Below are 20,604 nucleotides of genomic sequence, written 5' to 3'. Positions count from 1 at the left end.
TCTTGGCGGGTCTGACCGTTTGTTGTTTCCCTGCCACTGAGAGTACACCTTGGCTGGTTCAGTGGAGAACAACTTGTTTATTCTTCTGGCCTCTCCCTCCTTGGTGTATCTCTTCAACCGGGTGGCCAGAGCTGTTAGTCGCAGTTTCGCAGTTTCGAGTGCCTCTGGTATGGAGAGGAGTTGTACTTGGGTTTGTACTGGGTTTATTCACCATGTTTCCTTTCTGCAGTTCAGCTAGCTGGCTAACTTCTCTCTGTGCTTCGTCTTTATCTTGGCCTCTAATCGTCTCTTCCATGGTGGGTACTGTTTGTTATGTCCCAAGCCCACCTTGTATCCAAGCATCTCCATGATTACTGTTGTTGTACTGTTGGTCTCAGTGATGGTTCTTGTGGAGATTGTCTTCAGAGCAGCATTCACATCCACTAGTAGATCTTCTGAAGGTACTTGGCAACTCAGCTTCGGTATTCGTCAGGGACTCCAGATTTCCAGTTGAGTCACGATCTTCCTTCTCAGGTCAGCAGCTCTTGTGTTGAGGCTGTTGGTAGATGTTGAGGCTGTTGGTAGATGTTGGGGCTTGGTACCCAATCTCTGGTTGTGGGGATGATGATGACATCTCCCCGCTGACCTGTCGTCCTGGCTCCCCCTTGCCGTAGCATCGTTGTTGTATTTCATTAATCTCTAGTTGTGATAGCAGATTAAGATTACGGATGTTTCTTTGTTAGCCTTGATTGTGGGTTTCAAAGTATCCAATGGTCCCACATTCGCTACATGTATCCCTTCTCTCTGGGATTGCTTGTATAGTAGCATTCCAGCAACTCTGTATTTTCTGCCCTCGTCCATCTGTGTTTTGTTCCAGTAGCCCATTTCTCATCGGTTTGCCCTGGTCCCCTAGCAACTGACACAGACCTTGTTGACTCACTCATTGTGAGTCCCCTTGTGCCATACAAGCCAGCAAGCGAGCGGTAAAAACCGCATGACCTTCCACCACATTGTTACGTCCCCAGTTGGACCAGGGGATGGGGGAGTAACATATAATTAAATAACCGGGAATCTTGACAGAAAACGGTAGACAATGTAACCAAGAAAAGGAGTTTATTTGCAAAATAAAGAAGAAAACGAATCAACTCAGGACGGGCTCCCACAAAACACAGGGAGCCGAATCACCAGTTTTTTTACACGGCTCACTCCTGAACCAGATCACACACACAGTTACGCGGCTCACTCCTGAACCAGTTCACACACACAGTTACGTGGCTTACTCCTGAACCAGATCACACACACAGTTACCACCCGGTCTCTGCCACAGGCCGACCGCAGGATGAGAGAGAGAGAGAGAGAGAGAGAGAGAGAGAGAGAGAGAGAGACGGCTCCACCTCCTGCCTATATATGCCTCGCCCGCTTGAGTGTCCACAGGTAACCCAGATCATTCATCAGCACGAAAGGAAAAAGGGGCAGACCCTAGAGTGGAGGAGGAGAGGAGAAAAAGAAGGAGAACACAAACAATAACACAGACCAGCGGTCGTAACACTCCCTCCCATAAGAACAAACATCAGGTTTGGTTTTCCAAATTGGTTGTACTACATATATACACATAATAACGCAGCTCAGATAAGCAGCGTTATATTTCATATACTATACAACTACAGTATATGAAATACACACATATTACATACTCACTGTACAAATCTAAATTTTTTTATCTTTTTTTTTTTCCCAACCTGTGCCGAAGAAAGAGCCTCCTTCGCCAACAAGGTCACACGCTACACCGAGAAACAAAACTCAACCTGTCAGACTCAGGAGAAGGGGCCACAAACCGCTCTTTTAATACTTTCAATGGACCACACACATTGTGACCAAAAACAAGCTCAGCCGGACTGAACCCAAGAGATTCCTGCTTAGCATCACGGATAGCATAAAGCGCAAAAGACACACCCTCGTCCCAGTCCTTCCCTGTATCATGACAGTACTTTTTTAACATGGACTTCAATGTTTGGTGCCAGCGTTCAAGAGCGCCCTGTGACTCAGGATGGTAAGCACTGGACACCGCATGAGAGACCCCTAGAGACTGCAAGGTTTGTCTGAAGGTTTTTGAAAGGAAGTTTGTTCCTTGGTCAGTCTGCACTGTCTTCGGTAAACCAAAGGTGGTAAAGAATTTTGTCAATGCCTTAGTTACAGCACGGGCAGTGATTTTTCATAAGGGGATAGCCTCAGGGAACTGAGTTGACACACACATCACGGTTAACAAAAACTGGTTACCGGACTTAGTTCGAGGTAGGGGGCCAACACAGTCAGCAATCACATGCTCGAAGGGTTCACCAACAGCAGGGACTGGACGCAGAGGGACTGGAAGCACTACCTGACTTGGTTTTCCTACAATCTGGCAGGTATGACATGTTTCACAGAAACCTACGACATCAGTTTTCAACCCTGGCCAGAAGAAGTGTTTCAGGACTCTATTATATGTTTTTGTGATACCTAAGTGACCAGAGCACAAGTGCTCATGTGCTAACTTTAGCACATGCTCGCGACATCCTACAGGCAGCACAATCTGGTACACAGTGCTCCAGTCCTCATCTACCTTACTCTTCTGTGATGTCCACCTACGCATTAACACCCAACCCGTTCTTATTCCCAACGCGTAAAATACAGACGATTTGTCACGCCCCTTGACGTCTGATACCGACGTAAAAGGTACCCTTCCGCATCTGTATGAAACGCTCTGGGTTGTCAGTTGACTCCAGTATAATCCGTTTGCGCTGGTAAGAGACGCTCAGAGCAGAGCTCCAGCCATCCATTCACTCCAATAATAACCCGACCACAGCGATACATGACGCTGCAAGCTACAATCTGATTGGACAACCGAGGACCCTCTGGCTGGAACTGTTTTTCTCACTATGTTAGAGATTTCTTTTAATAATATCATCAACGTTTCTCAGCACAAACACGCCAAAGTGTCACTCATAATTTAACAATAAGATAGCTTCATGTTGTGGCCCTCACTATGTTTTTTTTTCTCCTTCTAGCCTGAGAAATAAACTTTTATTCGTATGTTTTGGATAGCGGAAAGGCCTACACTACCCAGAATGCTCGACCACCGACGATTTGCAAGCTACAATCTGATTGGACAACCGAGGACCTTCATCCCGGAACAGTTTTTCTCACTATGTTAAAGATTTCTTTTAATGATATCATCAACGTTTCTCAGCACAAACACGCCAAAGTGTCACTCATAATTCAACAATAAGATAGCTTCATGTTGTGGCCCTCAGTATGTTTTTTTCTCCTTCTAGCCTGAGAAATAAACTTTTATTCTTTTGTTTTGGATGGCGGAAACGCCTACACTACCCATAAGGCTCGACCACCGACGATTTATGACGCCCCTTCACCTACTTAATGAATCTTGGGAGTTGTAGTAAACCTATGTTTCAAGTCAGGGTCCTTCGACGAGAATTTCTCATCGTGACACGAGCCAGATCCCAGGCAAGTAAGTAGTAAGTAAGTAAACTCTGCGGGTAATTTGCATGTTGACAGAACTATTAATCAGTTATAAAATATTTTCAGAGAGCAGTCTGTGTACCAAGAGAACTACCTGTGAAAGACACTAGCTAACGTTAGTACTAGTTTATATTAGCATTGTAGTTTTAAAGCAGTCTTTAAATAATGTTATATATTCTGTACTATACTAAAAAATGTAATTGTAATAATTTTCTCGAACACCATACCTGATAATTCTCTCCAAGACTTTCTAGTATAACAAATACATATGTAAACATGTTATCAATATGAACACCAAGATTCTCATAAGAGCATACCTAATTACCTCCCTGAAGTGGTTAGCATCACCCTTGTACAAAACTATATGTCACAGTACTAGGTTGATGTGTCTTATGCTATGCGCTACAAAGTCAGGGAAGCAGTGTCATCAGAGGATTTAAGTTATTAGCTATCTGGAATTATACTCACACTCATTATTGTACAATGTAAAAAAGCACTAAATTGATTGGGGTCAGTGAGGGTGTCAGATGACTTATTTTATCCCAATATTTACAAGTTGTAACTTGTTGTAAAAAAAATTATTATGTGTACTGTACAACCCTTTTTAATGAATATTTAATATTTTAAATTTTGCAGAATTACAAGCTTCACCAGAACAACATCGACAAGCAGCTAAAAACGGGACACCAGCAGCTGGACCATCCTCTGTGGAAAATGTTGATGCTGGACCAGTCCCAGTCCCAGAGACTTCCCAGTTTTAACCTGTGCCTGCCTGACTATCCATAAGCGTTTGTACTTGATTGATCTACACTAATTCAGCCATTGAATCTGCATTTGGCTCCAATTCCTCTCAGTTCCTGAGAAATAGGAACATACTACCTGATACTACCTGGTCTTCCTGCCTTCCTGATGTTTACGTTCTTTTAAAATCCTAACAGCTCAATGTCTAACAGCTCCTTTATACATGCAACTTGTATGTCTTTCTGAATTAATTGTTTGTTTATATCATGTCTTTCAGGGAAACAAAGACGTTAAAGTGAAGTGGAAGCCCTGCGCAACATGGTAGATAGTAACCACCGTGTTGGACTGGAAACAGACATTTATATTGTTGAAAATAGTTATCACATCAATTTGAATTCATGTATTTCGACTAAAGTAGATTGGGAGCCAGAGCTTTCAGCTATCAAGCTTCTTTTCTGTGGAACAAACTACCATTCAGGGTTCAGGAGGCAGACACGGTCAACACTTTTAAGAGTAGTCATTTTATCATTCATTGTGATTCATTGTCATTTTGTCAGTCATTGTAATTGTACAATATGTTTGTGTTGATTTGTTCTGTACACGTGACATCCATTGCACGTCTGTCCATCCTGGGAGAGGGATCCCTCCTCTGTGGTTCTTCCTGAGGTTTCTTCCACCCGTTTTCCCTGTTAAAAGGGTTTTTGTGGCAAGTTTTTCCTCACTCGAACTGAGGGTCTAAGGACAGAGGGTGTCACTCCCTATACAGATTGTAAAGCCCTCTGAGGCAAAATGTGTTTTGTGAATTTGGGCTATACAAATAAAATTTGATTTGATTTGACTAATTTGGATTCAAATGAAATTGTATAAAGCATGACATGAATATAAAATATATTTCAACCTAGATATTCTTATATGTCACAACCTAACTTATCCTTTTAACCTATATTGTGTGTGTGTTGTTGTTGTTGTTTTCTTTTCCTGACAGTGGCAAAGTGTGGGATGACACATGGGAACCTGCGCAAGCTTATCCGTAAAACAGCCCACCACAGGTTGCTGAGTTGGCACCACAAGTTCCCAGTTCAAAGTTCAACATGTTGAAATTCACAATAGAAATAAAGTTAAAGTTCATTATAAAAGTTCAGAATAAAATATTGAATACACATTTCAGTCAGTGTCAGTCTCTGTTTCACTATAACTGGCTTAAGTACATAAAACATCTATGAATCCAATAGATCAATAATATCTCACGTAATGTGTTCACAGCTCTCGTTATCTCACATTTGTGGTCTACTTCTCATTACACACATACACACACACACGGAAAAAAAAATAGATACAAAATAGGACAATTAAATATTATTTATTTATATTTGGCTGTGTAAGTACACAGTATAAGTAGGGTAGTAAAATATCAGTTTAGGAAGTCTATTGATCCAATTTTGATCTTAGAAAAATTATAGAGGAACATAGAGATAACATCATCTGAATAGTTTAACATCTTGTGTGCTGATGAAGGCTTGAATGGATCATTTATTTAACTCGATCAATAGTTTTATATCTATGACAATAATTTGATAGGTTAAACAAGGTTGGTTTAGGCCTAGCAATACAGCATGCCTCCTGATATGTATACTCACTACTCGTAAGCGCTGATGAGTTAAAGCCTTAACTAGTAGGCCTCATTGAGTACAGAATGGCTGACCTCTGACCCTTCCCAAGGGGCCACGGGTCCGAAACTTGGCACAGTGTTTGTGGCCCACGTCCAGATACACATACTCAATTCATTTCAGCCCCCTGCCTCAAAGCTTTGATGAGTTATCAGGAGATAGTGACCGGAAAAGAAGAGGGTCAGATTTGGGGGACTCGCAAAAAAAACGTGTCTTTTTGGCCGCCACGCGGCAGCCTTTGACCCCAGGGGCCCCAGATTTGGAACAGAGGATCCCCCGGGGGCCCTGAATAATGAACCGGTGTAAAAAAAACCACAAATCCAGTAGAATTTTTTTTGCCCCGTCTGGATTCCTGAATCATTGGGGTCCTGTCAGAATCATACAGTCTTATACCCTCTGACCTGCGTGGAGGTTTTGGAGGACATGTGTTTCTACAAGTCGCACGGGTCTGAAATTTTAGTATGTTGTTCAGGGACATGAGACGAGTGGATAGATATTGGTCTGGTCCACGTCGGCCCAGTGCTTTTCGATGGGCGGGGCCGAGAAAGGACACAGTTACACAAATCTGCGCCCTCGCTGCCGCCAAAAAAATGCACCGAACTGCATGAAACTCACTGTGCTATTCTAAATGGAGGTCTGGGTCAGGCTCCCAAAGTCCCAACTCTGTAGGCCTTCTAGAAAGCTAACTAGCTCTACAGTGATGGGATTGTGACAGGACCAAAAAATCCCAGCAGAAGGCTCCACGGCGTACGACATAGTCAACTTTCAGCCTCCTACCTCAAAGCATTGTCAAGTTATTCCCAAAAAGGTGTCCAGAACGGGTGAACTTTGACCTTTCCAAAGGGGGTACGGGGTGAAAATAGGGGCCCTGATCAGACCCTGCGTCCTGATACACATTTCAGATACACATTACAGATTTCAGCCTCCTGCCTCAAAGCGCTGATGAGTTATTCACAAACCAAACAGGTGTTTTTAAGCCTGAACTACTAGGCCTTGTTAAGTACAGAACGGCTGACCTCTGACCCTCCCGAAGGGTGCACAGGTCTGAAACTCGACACCGTGGTCATGCTGTCCCAATGCGCGGGTGCGGATTTCAGGCCCCTACGTCAAAGTGTTGATGAGTTATCAGGGGATATGGCCTTGACCTTGGGGTCAGCTTGAGGTGGCTCAGATATGTTCTGTGACTGTCAATTCACCAGTGTGACGGCATGCTTTTTAATAAAACACACCCTAGCAAATATGTCAATTCGACTTTGATGATTTCTTCGACAAAACACTGAACAAAACTCACATGGTGAGTGTGCTGCATGGTGCTTTTGTGATCCTTTGAGCAGCCCAGAAAGCTTTCCATGAATAAAATTGTTACTGTATATGAATATATACACAGTACAGCTCCAGCGTAAAGTGCACACAGGAAATTCCAGTTTTCCTTCTCAAAAGGTCTGTTGATAACAAGCTCTGTCTAAAAACAGACATTATAAAAAGCACATTAAACAGAGAAGTGATTAACTTTTTATTTTATCAGTCATAATATCAATGGTGACACACACACATACACACACTCTCTCAATCTTCATCAGAAGTGCTGAAGTCACTCTCAGCAGCATCCTCTGAATTTTCCACCTCCTCCTCGTCGTCTGTTTCCAGGAGTGGTTGGTGGCTGAGGATTCTCTGGTAATAGTCCTTGACTTTTAGCATTTTAGCTTTCAGTTCAGTTTGTTTTCTTTAGGAGCAGGCAATGGAGTCCCTTCTTTACATCCTCCGACATGCCAACAAGAGAGGCTGTAAAAAGAATAAAACCAATATAGCTTTCAGTTCAGTTTGTTTTCTTTAGGAGCAGGCAATGGAGTCCCTTCTTTACATCCTCCGACATGCCAACAAGAGAGGCTGTAAAAAGAATAAAACCAATATATATATAATATATATATATGCATGGCATATATATACTGGCTAAAACTGCAGTAGCAGTGTTAGCCAGTAAGCTTGTTATAGTGTAGTGTATTTTCGGTGGTGATGCTGATGTTTGAAGAGAAGTTCCGCCGACACCGTCTTAGTTGTATAAGTTTATTACAACAAGTTCAGTACGTAAAGTAAAACTTACTTGGGAGCTCCTGGCCGAATGATGAAGAGACTCTCCCCGACCTATGCCGGACAAGCCTTTATATAAGTTATTTTGTGCTCCCATGACATGCAGTAACAAGAGCCCCGGCAAACATACAATGAAGTTACTTAAGACCAAAGAAACAGAAAGATAATAAACAGTCCTTCCCAGGAAAAAAACCCCTATAGGCTTAACTTTTGACCTGACTCCTCTCAATTCATCTAAAGAGAACTCAGAGGCTCCGGCCTGTCTGACCTCTCGGACAGATAGCCCCTGCCCCAGATGTGGACAGGACATCAGCCTGTGACTACACAGGTATTGTAGAATAACCCCTAGTTAAAATAGTCTCTGGCTCCAGGAGTGGTCTAAAGAAGTCTAACCCCCAGTTGATTAGTCTCTGGCTCCAGGAGTGGTCTTAAAGAAGTCTTTTCGTCAGGGCTCCGGACTGGCGGTGGTCATATGACCCTAGGTCAATAGCCTTGGTTTGTGACCAAACAGGCATCTTACAATAAGACACATGTCTACACAAGCCTCAGCATTAATATAAGACTATGCTAAGACTATGCGCATCTATGCTCAGACACCTCATATTCCCCCCTTCGGGACTACATAGAGTCCCGATAACAAAATATACGTTTACAATGCTAACCCCTCACAGAATAATCTTAACCATACAGCATTTTGAATGGAGTGTGAAAGCGAAAAACCTGTCTGGCAGCCATCTTTCCGAAACATCCGTCCATCAATCTAGACAGGAAAATTCTTTCACGGCCCCTCTGCCTCAGGCGGCCACATATAGTACTCCAATCCAATAATTTTACTCATTATATATTGGTATCAATTAAAGCACCTACATATGGTACAGATTAACATTCAGATTAACATCATATACATGCATTTCTGTTCCGTTTCCGTTCTTCTTTGTCACTCATCGGGCTCACAGTTCCTCCACAGTGTTGATTAATGCCTATTTGATTTCCAAGTTGTGATGATGTTTACTCTGGACATTCTCACAATGTCCTTGTCCAGAGTCCAGGGTTATTTGTCCTTTGCGATTGTTCTTATCGGTGTCTCTGAATCCCTCTAACAGCTTGGGATCCTTGAATCATCGACCACCCTCATGGCGGTCCTCCCCCACTGTTGTTCTGAGGGAAACAGAAAACACCAACCAGTATCTTTGCAGAAATAACACATATCATTTGAAAACATCAATACAATTTCTATACCCAATATAACGTTCCTGCAAACATATGAATTGCATTGACTACTACCCCTCTTTAACCCCAATCACTACCGTACCCCTACTAAATAACTAGAAATAAATGTTACAACTATAAGTATATTATACATGAAGAATATGATTTTCAAAAACCCCATTAATTTTCACACATTCCTTGACTCTGCGGGTGATAAACAGCACCAAGACACTGTCTTATTCACAATTTGTTACAAGATCAATTTTACTGTTTTGTCAACGAACTCTTTACCATTACCTGAGGATATCCAAACTGGAAGCCCCCACCTGCTTATAACCTTTCTACATAAAAACTTTGGCAAAACTTGGCAAATGACTGAGCATCCCTCTGCTTAGTTGGACAAGCTTCAGGCCATCTTGAAAATCGGTTCACTTGGTACCTTTTACCCCCGACCGGTTTGATCATGTCAACAAAGTCCACAACTAGCTCTCGCATAGGACCCCTTGGCGTCGGAATGTGACCGGGTGGAACCATCACCCCCCTTAGAACATTATTTTCCAAACAGATTGTGCATCTGCCTATGACATAGTCAATCCGTTCAAGCAAATATGGTGCCCAAAATCCATACTCCTTCATAATCTTTCTCCTAACTTCCTCTCCAAATTTGCTTTTGACCAATAACCGGCTGTGGATATGCAACTACAGGAACCACTGAAGTTGGCTGAGGTGCTTGTGGCAAACCCTGATTTAATGACAAAGGCTGACTCAACTGAGGCTGCTCTGTATGACTATGGCCTGTTTCTTTTCCTTGTTCTTATTGTCCACCTTCCTCTCTGCCCTAGCTAATATCCGCCTGACTGCAGAACTGTAACCACCCAAGTTTCCCTCTGAGTCGCTCTGATTGGTGTCATCCCCAACCTGTGTCTTTCTATACCGCGACGCACATTTTGTCTCCCGTTGTAACGTTGTCTTTTTACTTTTGGCGCTTGGATACATCCTTATGAGAGTATCCGCTCGTCCGGTTTCAATTATTCTATCCTCATCATCCATGATTTGATAACCACCGTCCTGAGAAGTCACTGGGAGCTGAGGATATATCTCTTGAAACTCTACCTTCTTGTCATAAGGAGGAGGTTTCTTCTCTAAGGCGGTATGGGTGGAAGGGGTATTTACTTCCACCATTAGCTTCTCGGTTTGTTTAGTGATGTTGTATGGGGGAACCGTCGGTTTTCTTAAACCCTCGGCTCTTCCACACTGACCCAAACAGATGACACACATTGTGAGCATAGGCAGAATCTGTATAAATCGTCACTCGCTTGCCTTCAGCTAACAAACATGCTTCAGTTAACCCCACCAGCTCTGCAAGCTGCGCAGACGCCGGCTGTGGTATTGTTTCAGCCTTCTCCACAACAAACTCATCTGCTTGGGCTTTAACTATGGCATATCCTGCACTCAACTTATCTCTCACACGATAACAAGATCCATCTGTCCAATACTCTAAGTCTGCCTCATGCAATGGGAGGGCTTGTAAGTCCGACCTAAGCCTTGAATACTTTTCTGCCTCATGAACACAATCATGTGGCTCACCGTCCTCTGGAGTTGGCAACGTTTCAGCTGGGTTCACTGTGACACACCTCGCTAAAGTAACATCTTCTTGCTCTAGAAGCCTATGATATTCTCTAAGCCTCGGCATGGTTAATGTATATTTACCATAATTCAAAAGATTCCTGAGACTATGATGGGTCAGAATAGTCACCGGATACCCCATTGTAACAGCTGATGCTTTATCATACATAAGGGAGACTCCAACCATTGCTCTATAACATAGTGGCAACCCCATTTCTACTTCTGAATATGCAGTAGAGTAATAGGAAACAGGTTGAGGACTTATCCCTGTGCCTGTTGGCTGACAAGGCACTGCACACGCATATTTACCTCCCATTGAGGTGGACGCATACAACAAAAAAGTCTTAGAGTAGTCCGGAAGTGCCAATGCTGGGGCCTCCTGTAACCTCTGCTTGACTGTTTCAAAAGCCAAAAGGCCTTCTTCTGTCCAGGAAAGATTACAATGAAGTTTGGTGTTACCTGTATGTTTAATCATGGCTCTCAAAGGCCCTGTTAGCCTAGCATAGTCCTCTATCCATGCTGAGGAATATCCAGCAATACCAAGAAATGTCATCATCTCTCTGACTGTTCTAGGCTTTGGAGCCTTACAAATAGCCTTAAGCTGATTACCTGATATGCTCCTGTGTCCCTGCGTTATTGTTTGACCCAAATACACTACCTTCTCCCTGCAATACTGCAGCTTTTTCCGAGAAGCCTTATGACCCTTCTCGGTCAAATCCTGCAATAGTTTAATTGAGTCCTTGTGGCATGTTTCTTCATCCGGTGAACAGATGATAATGTCGTCCATATATTGAATGACAGTACTTTCTAGTATTTGATCTATTCCTACCAAATCATCCTTCAGCACTTTGTTAAAAATGTGTGGGCTATGCTTGAACCCTTGTGGCAATCTCTCATACTCATAGAATTTTCCATTGTATGTGAATCCAAACAAACCCTGACTCTCTAGGCCAAGCGGCACACTGAAAAATGCTCCACATAAATCCAGAACCGTAAACCATGCTGCATCAGGTGGGATTTGAGCTAACACAGTATGTGGGTCTGGCACCTCTGCTGGATAATCAGCTACCACTTCATTTACTGCTCTTAGATCATGTACCAAGCGGTAGGAGTCATCTGGTTTCTTCAGAGGCAACAATGGTGTATTGCTCTGAGGGTTTTGTGTTATCTTTAACACACCTGCTTTCAAAAGGCCTTCGATCTGTGGCTCAATCCCACGGATTGCCTCCTCCTTCAGTGGATACTGATCCTTCCAAGGAGGTTTAACTCCTGGTCTGAGGTCAACTCTCACTGGTTGAGCTGACTTAACCAGTCCAATATCTGTGCTATGTTGAGACCACAAACACTCTGGAACCTGTCGCAACATTTCTTCTTTCTTGGTGGCTAGATCTACCTTGGCACTGCAGATCGACTCATGGGTCATCCTCACAATCTGTGGTTGTCCTTTCCCTTGAAATCATAATTTTGATAAACCGCTGGTCTTCACTCCTCCAAACAGCAAGATTCTCTTTCCTTTGAACGAAAATAGCTTCCTCTGCTTCTACCATCATGTCTCCTACATGCTTCTGCTCATACTCCTCAGAGATAAACAGGGTTAGATGTGGCACACTCTTCTCAATCACAAATTCTTTATCTGAATACTCATTTCTGGTTATCCGCATAGCCGCTCCTTGTGGACCCAAAATGATGCAACAAGAGTTAAGGGGAATCTGCTTTGGTTGATTCCTCAACCATTCATGTAAATCTGGCTGGACATCATCTTTAAAATACTTAAGTGTGCAATGCAATGGATACTCTGGTGTTCTAGCATCAGGCATATTAGCCACAATAAACTTCTCCCACACTCTGGCTGGCTCCAAAAGTTCTGCACTAAGATTTCCAAGCCAAAGTACTGAAGAAGCTTCAGTCTCCACTGCCATCATTGCTTGGTAAATAGTATCACTTGGTACCTCCACCAGACAGCCGTCCGGTGTACATTTTATCACACAGTTCAACCTGCACAATGCATCTCTTCCCAGAAGTGCAATGGGTGTGTGTTCTGATACCAATACGGGTATTGTGATTCCTTTAGCGGTTTTACTATTCTTTTTCGTAATTTTAGCTGTTTTATGTTACTCTTTTTTGTACGGTACACTAATTAAACAACCAATCAATCAACTAAATCCATCAATCAATCAAATCAATCAATTGAAACTAATTAATCAAACAATCAATGAATTAAATCAATCTACTAATTAATCAAAGCAATCAACTAATCAATGAATCAATCAAATCAACTAATTGAAATTAAGCAGGTCACTCAAACTATCAATGAATTAAATCAATCAACCAATTAAGTAGTTAACCCAACTAGTCAATCAATTCAATCACATTCATTACTAATAGAGTTACTCAAATTATCAACTATTTGAACCAATCAATTCATCAAACAAGTAGCATGTGTGTGAGGCCAAATTACGTAATTAGATGTATCACTATTTTCTGCCACAGTCAATGAACCCAAAATAAAATTTGCCAACTCCAAGGAACTTCAAGGGATCTAAGTAGCAGCTACTGACAACAAAGCAAGCAACCACCCTTACAGCTTCTTACTTCTAGGTCTTAAAAGAATCACAAATCCAATCATACACCACAAGTCAGCACTGAAGACACCACACAGCAGGAAATGCACAAACAACAAAGCATCACAGTTGCAATCCACAATATAACACCTTCTTAACTGGTCAGTCTGTTGCCAAGCTTTTTCAAGATAGCACACACAAGCAGGATATGCTATTACCCACTTCAAATTGTAGAATACCCCCAAATTTTGGTCATCTAATGCTCATAAATGCATATTTTCAAAACAGCAGGTATAGCAAGAGTTCGTGAACAAAAACAGTACTGGCCTTGGGCAGTGGTCGCGCTGGATTCTGACGTCACTGAACGGGCCCTGTTCAGCCTCCGCCTTTCTCTCCGTGTCTCTCCCACAGATGCAAGGAACAATGGAAAAAACAAGAATTAGATTTTAGCTTTTGTCCTCATATTCAATTCAATTCATTTTGTAACCCCTTTTTCCCGTCCGCACTTTATGCGCTCTAAAGCACCCAACCTCCATGCCACATCTTCTTTTCAACCACCCAACCTCGCAATGCATTCCACAATCTTCAAATCCTCCAACCGCAGCAACTATCACACTCTTCACTCTTCTCATCATGGTTATCTTCTATAAAGGTATACATTAATCTCTTCCACTCCTTATATATTTTATTAAACTCTTTATTTATTTATTTGTTATTTATTTATTTTTTATTTATTTATTATTTATTTATTTATTATTTATTTATTCATTTATTTCATTTATTTATTTTATTTCTCATGGCAAGTCATTCAAATCTTTATAGAAACCCATCCTTAATAAAGCTCATTATAGTTTACAAACGTCCTTAAAAAGGCTCATAGATTTTACAATGTCTTTAAAGGCTCATATTCATCCATAAAAAAGATGTCTTCCGACAATATATTTCATAAGCTAAATTCTAATGATATAGCAATAGTTAATTTTTATTAATCGATAATACCTACACAGGAAGATGGCATAGTTTTAAACTAAAGTGGTCATACTCCAAACACACACCCACACACACACAAAGACACACACATTACAGTTCGCAGCGCTGGACGTCTCTTTCAACCGAGACAGAGAAACAGAGAAAGGGCAAAGAGGGGAGGAGGGGTCCTTCTCGGCCTGTCAATATATTTAACCTTTAAATAAAAATCCCCATATAACAACAAACACAACATCACACTTAACGATCTATTCTACAAGAAACCTATGTGAGGCATGGCTCTACCGCGTCCCTTTCCTTTAATCTAAATTTATGCTACCTTATGAAGTGCAGATATTGACAAACACATCAGTCGTGTCTCGTCGCCCACGGCAGAGCGGTCGTCTATCTACAAATATTTTTGCCCCACTCCCAGTATTCTTCATAACCGACCTGAACATCACCTAGTGAAACTGTCCAGGTTTTTGGGCCGGTCTAAAACCACCCCAGAGGGTTTTTATCAATTCGCGGTTTCCTTAATCCTTTTTCCGGACGATTTTACTGCTTAACTTTCACGCGCTGCAGGATCCGCCCAGAGTTCCAAACTCCGGCTAACGTTACTTGTTGTAAGGCTTCTTGCCTTTAGACAAACAATACTATTCTAAGTTTAACATTAAGACTTACTCTACCATCCACTCCCCCCTACAGCGATGCGAGCAACGCAGTAAAATGCGGAGAGTAAGCAAATTTAAACGAAACTACCCAAAAAACGCAACACGCACAAACACACTTCCACCACACAGGACCGCCTCGGTGCGAACCAACACAGCCAAACGTCCCCCCCAAACAGGAAAACCATGTACGCTCACCTGGGATGAGAGGAGGAAATCAGAGCCGCGTCCAGTGCGTCTCGGCCGCAAACACGATCCTGTTCTGCGCCACTCTGTAGTGTTATTTCGGTGGTATGCTGATGTTGAAGAGAAGTTCCGCCGACACCGTCTTAGTTGTATAACAATTTATTTACAACAAGTTCATATCGTAAACAGTAGAAACTACTTGAGAAGCTCCTGGCCGAATGATGAGAGACTCTCCCGACCTATGCCGGACAAGCCTTTATATAGGTTATTTTGTGCTCCCCAGACATGCAGTAACAGAGCCCCCGCAAAAATACAATGAAGTACTTAAGACCAAAGAAACGAAAGATAATAAAAACTCCTTTCCCAGGAAAAACCCCTATAGGCTTAACCTTGACCTGACTCCTCATCAATTCATCTAAAGAGAACTCAGAGGCTCCGGCCTGTCTGACTCTCGGACAGATAGCCCCTGCCCCAGATGTGGACCAGGACATCAGCCTGTGACTACACAGGTATTGTAGAATAAACCCCCTAGTTAAATAGTCTCTGGCTCCAGGGTGGTTAAAGAAGTCTAATCCCACAGGATTAGTCTCTGGCTCCAGGAGTGGTCTTAAAGAAGTCTTTTCGTCAGGGCTCCGGACTGGCTGGGTCATATGACCCCTAGGTCAATAGCCTTGGTTTGTGACCAAACAGGCATCTTACAATAAAGCACATGTCTACACAAGCCTCAGCATTAATATAAGACTATGCTAAGACTATGCATCTATGTTCAGACACCACAATAGCTTGACGATCCAGTTAAACTTTACTGCTTATAGTCTGAGAGGATCATTACCAAATCCAGAGTTCCGGCTTTCAGCGCTGTCCTGTCCTGGGCTGGCCCTGCAAAGGATCATCTCATCCTCTTTAAGGCGCCTCACAGCCATCACCTTCTCAACGACGTCTCTTTTTGTCTTAGGGTCTACAGCAGCTACAGTTTATCAACATCAGAAGGGAAAACATAGATTATGATTCAAGATCAGAACTTCCAACTACTGCTCAGATACTGGGTATTTGGTTAAACAGGATACATTTGAAATGTTTTAAAATGAAGAGCTTACGTTCACTTGTGTTCTGCCAGGGACATACGTTGGTCTGGATGAGGGCATCACTGGACATAAGTTGCTTTGACGGTTCAGCTAGCTTGTTGTAATCGTCAACAGCAGCCACCAAGCGTTTTTTCTCATCCAAGATGACCTTGCGAATTCTATGTCGCCTCTTGTTGCTATCTGTAAATAATCTGAAAAAAAAGGGCACACTCATATGTTTAGACTAAAATCAACACTGTTCAATTTGTTTTCAAGAACATGCATCACATCCAGCTTAAAACAAACAAGGATCCGATTTTATTCGGTTTACAAAGCTGCTGTACATGTACCATATATATTTACAAACTGTAAAGGTATCAAACTGTCTATAGGAAACTGACGTACCAGTTTGCCTGTAAAGATTTTTTTTTCGCACTCTGATGATGACGACGACAAGCTCCTCTATTCGTGCCTGCAGTGCTCCAAGGCTGCCATCAGTTTGATCCATTTCTATGTGAGAGTAACATTAAGAGTACAGTATGAGTATAGTACATAAAACGTATCACTCACTTACATTCAGCAATCAGTCTTTTAAGCAGAATTTAAAGGGATATAGTAAGTTATATTAAACAGTAAATATTAAACAGTAATCAAATGTTAATGGAGCCAATTTCACAGAAAAAAAAGTAATATATTCAGTAATAAAAACTTAGGTTTGAGAAGCTGGACATGCTGTAGAAATGTGCTAATGGGGGTACCAAAGTCAACTTTTACTCTCTACAATAAATTAGACAAGAGTGTTCCCTCTTGAAGTAGTGTTTCACTACATCACTTTTAAAAATAATAATGTTACCTCCATATCCTGAAGGAGTTCGTTGGCACCCTGAAGCACTTCCTCCAATTCAAGATCCTCTGAATCACTAATTTTTCAAACTAAAGAGGAAAGAGATTTTGGTAGAACTCAGTGACACAAAGAAATACATAAAACACATAAATAAAGCAATCCAAATGAGCACACTGACGGCAGCCATTTTTAAATGTCTTAAACTGTCACTTTGCGAGACTAGTGAATCAAGGTAATCTCTTTCTAAAACACACTTTCACTTTCTCAAAGTAGTCTTTTTTTTACATACCCGCGTTAGAATCAATTTCTTCTTCACCATCTTCATCTTCATCTTCATCACCATCACCATCACCATCTTCATCTTCTGCTCGTGCTCGTGCTCGTGCTCCATTTTATACAGACCTGAGAAGATACCTTTTGTGTATCAGAGGTGAAGGGGCGTCATAAATCGTCGGTGGTCGAGCCTTATGGGTAGTGTAGGCGTTTCCGCCATCCAAAACATACGAATTAAAGTTTATTTCTCAGGCTAGAAGGAGAAAAAAAACATAGTGAGGGCCACAACATGAAGCTATCTTATTCCTGAATTATGAGTGACACTTTGGCGTGTTTGTGCTGAGAAACGTTGATGATATTATTAAAAGAAATCTTTAACATAGTGAGAAAAACAGTTCCGGCCAGAGGGTCCTCAGTTGTCCAATCAGATTGTAGCTTGCAGCGTCATGTATCGCTGTGGTCGGGTTATTATTGGAGTGAATGGACGGCTGGAGCTCTGCTCTGAGCGTCTCTTACCAGCGCAAATGGATTATACTGGAGTCGGTATCAGACGTCAAGGGGCGTGACAAATCGTCGGTATTTTACGCGTTGGGAATAAGAACGGGTTGTAACACCCCGTCATCAATAAAAAATGGTTGTTTGTCAGTGCACTTGCTAACATCCTCAGCAGCCTCAGCAAAACACTTTGCCAAAGACGGGTCACTTTCCTGAGTAGCAACCAGCAATGCACGGGTCAGCGGCACTGAACCTATAGGACGGTCAGACTCTAGCTCTTTTGCTGCGCAATTCACTTGATCACCACCAGGGGGCAACGTTTCTTCCGCCAGAATGGAGGAAAATACAGAGTCTGACAGCGCAGCCTCCTCATCTTGCCTCCGAGCCTGAGCCCGAGTTAGCACACATGCAGTAAACACACCTGGATGACACTGAACTAGGCTATTAGATTTTGGATTTGAAATTGGCACAGTCACCACCTCTGCAACCGGATACACTCTACCACCTGCAATGTCATTGCCCATGATGAAGTCAATACCATCAATTGATGACCCGAACACCTCCCCCAGCACCAGACTCACTCCACCACCAGGAGAAGAGCCCCTCAGCGTGACCCCCGCAGAGGTGAGGACAACCCTCCAGACGATTAATCCACGCAAAGCTACGGGTCCCGATAACATCTTCAGGAGGCTGCTGGGGAGCTGCGCACACCAGCTGACAGATGTCCTGACAGACATCTTTAACACCTCCCTCCAACAGGCAGCGGTCCCTACCTGCCTTAAGACCGCCACAATCATCCCCATCCCCAAAACCTCCACAGTGACAGGCCTGAATGACTATCGGCTGGTTGCCCTCACACCGATAGTCATGAAGTGCTTCAAGAGACTGGTGATGGCCCACATCAAAGACTGCATCAACGTCACTGTGGACCCACACCAGTATGCATACAGAGAGAATCGATCCACAGAGAATGCCATTTCTTCTGTGGTCCACACAGCCCTCACCCACTTAGAGAATAAGGACTCTTATGTTCGCCTGCTCTTTGTGGACTTCATGTCTGCATTCAACACCATCAGACCACAGACTCTGGTTCAGAAACTGATCACACTCGGACTGAGCTCTACCCTCTGCAACTGGGTCCTGGACTTTCTAATGCAAAGGCCGCAGTCTGTGAAAATCCATGACGTCTCCTCCTCCGCCATCACCCTCAGCACAGGCTCCCCCCAGGGTTGTGTGCTGAGCCCCTTTCTGTTCACTCTGCTCACACACGACTGCTCAGCGAGACATCCGAGCTGTCTAATCGTGAAGTTCGCGGATGACACAGCTGTGGTTGGACGAATCGCTAACAACGACGAGTCTGACTACAGGCAGGAAGTGGAACACCTGGAGGGTTGGTGCAGATAAAACAACCTCTGCATCAACGTGAAGAAGACCAAGGAGATGATCGTGGACTTCAGAGAGGCAGACATCCCCCCCCCTGCACATCAGAGGGACAGCGGTGGAAGTGGTCTCCAGCTTCAGGTACCTGGGCGTGCACATCTCAAACGACCTCACCTGGAGCACCAACACTTCCTATCTGGTTAGGAAGGCACACCAGTGCCTCTACTTCCTCAGGAGGCTGCGGTGCGCTGAACTGGGAGCTCAGTCCTGACCTCCTTCTACAGATGTGTGGTGGAAAGCGTCATGTACATCACCGTGTGGCACGGCAACTGCTCTGCAGCAGAGAAGAAGGCTGAGGGTGGTTAAAGATGCATAGAGGACTGTGGGATGCAGCCTATCCACCACTACGGACATTTACACCTCCAGATGCAGGAAAAGGGCCTCCTGCATCATGAAGGACCCCACTCACCCTGCACACGCTCTGTTTGCCCCTCTCCCCTCGGGCAGGAGGCTGCGGAGCATTAAGGGCAGGACCACCAGACTGAGGAACAGCTTCTTCCCAGAAGCTGTGAGACTGTTGAACTCTGGAGGACCCCTGTAGCCCTGCCCCCCATCCCAACCCCAACCCCACCAATATAATTTTTTATTTTTTATATTTTGTATTTGATATCGGGCTGCTCCGGGACCAGGGGAAACCAATTTCGTTTCATCCCATGTTTACATGTGCTGTAATGACAATAAAACTCCTTGAATCCTTGAATCCAATAGGAAAATTTTCACGAACAGCCACTGGGAAAAAAACCTGTTATTAGTTTTGTTTGCACATGGACACTGTGAAGAGGCACAGGCACAGACCCCATTTCAATACCTCTCAAAACTGCACTGGCCTCACAGTCTGACTGGGCGTTTAACGGCAGGATATTGGCAAGAATGAGGGATTGTGAGCAGGCGGTGTCCTGCAACACCATGACAGGATGCTGATCCTCAGCTTTCCCTGAGAGAGACACCAAACCTTCGAAAATGAAAGGTTTGAAATATTCATCAGGCTCTCTTCACAGAGTGAACTGGTTACTGAAAGTTACCATTTTAATCAAACCCACACCTTTAGGTTGTTTTGTGCCACCCACCTGCTGCTTCTTCTTCCATGCCACACAATCAGCAATTAGATGACCAGTCTTAGTACAAAAATAACATAATCTCTCACCCTTTTCGCTGGGTGAGGGCACAGAGGCACGAGCAGCAAACATTTCATTATGTTTATGAACAGTGTCAGGCTTCTGAGCACTTTCATGAGCTGGAAAATCACGCTTGAGAAAAGTCAACTTATGTGTCAGTGCA

The 20,604-nt window shown here is 43.2% G+C and overlaps 1 long non-coding RNA gene across 1 annotated transcript; it reads right to left on the bottom strand.

The window, feature by feature from the left end:
• Positions 1-9,065: 9,065 nt before the first annotated feature.
• Positions 9,066-13,024, bottom strand: LOC113745162 (uncharacterized). The gene is made up of 2 exons (XR_003462007.1): positions 12,776-13,024; positions 9,066-9,639 (listed from the first exon to the last, which is right to left on the bottom strand). It is a non-coding gene; the product is annotated as an uncharacterized LOC113745162 (long non-coding RNA).
• Between the last annotated feature and the right edge of the window lie 7,580 nt (positions 13,025-20,604).

The sequence above is a fragment of the Larimichthys crocea genome, unplaced genomic scaffold (genome assembly GCF_000972845.2).
Source record: "Larimichthys crocea isolate SSNF unplaced genomic scaffold, L_crocea_2.0 scaffold503, whole genome shotgun sequence".
Lineage (NCBI taxonomy): Eukaryota > Metazoa > Chordata > Actinopteri > Sciaenidae > Larimichthys > Larimichthys crocea.
Note: the sequence above shows the minus strand (reverse complement) of the source record. Positions and strands in the feature narration are given on the sequence as shown.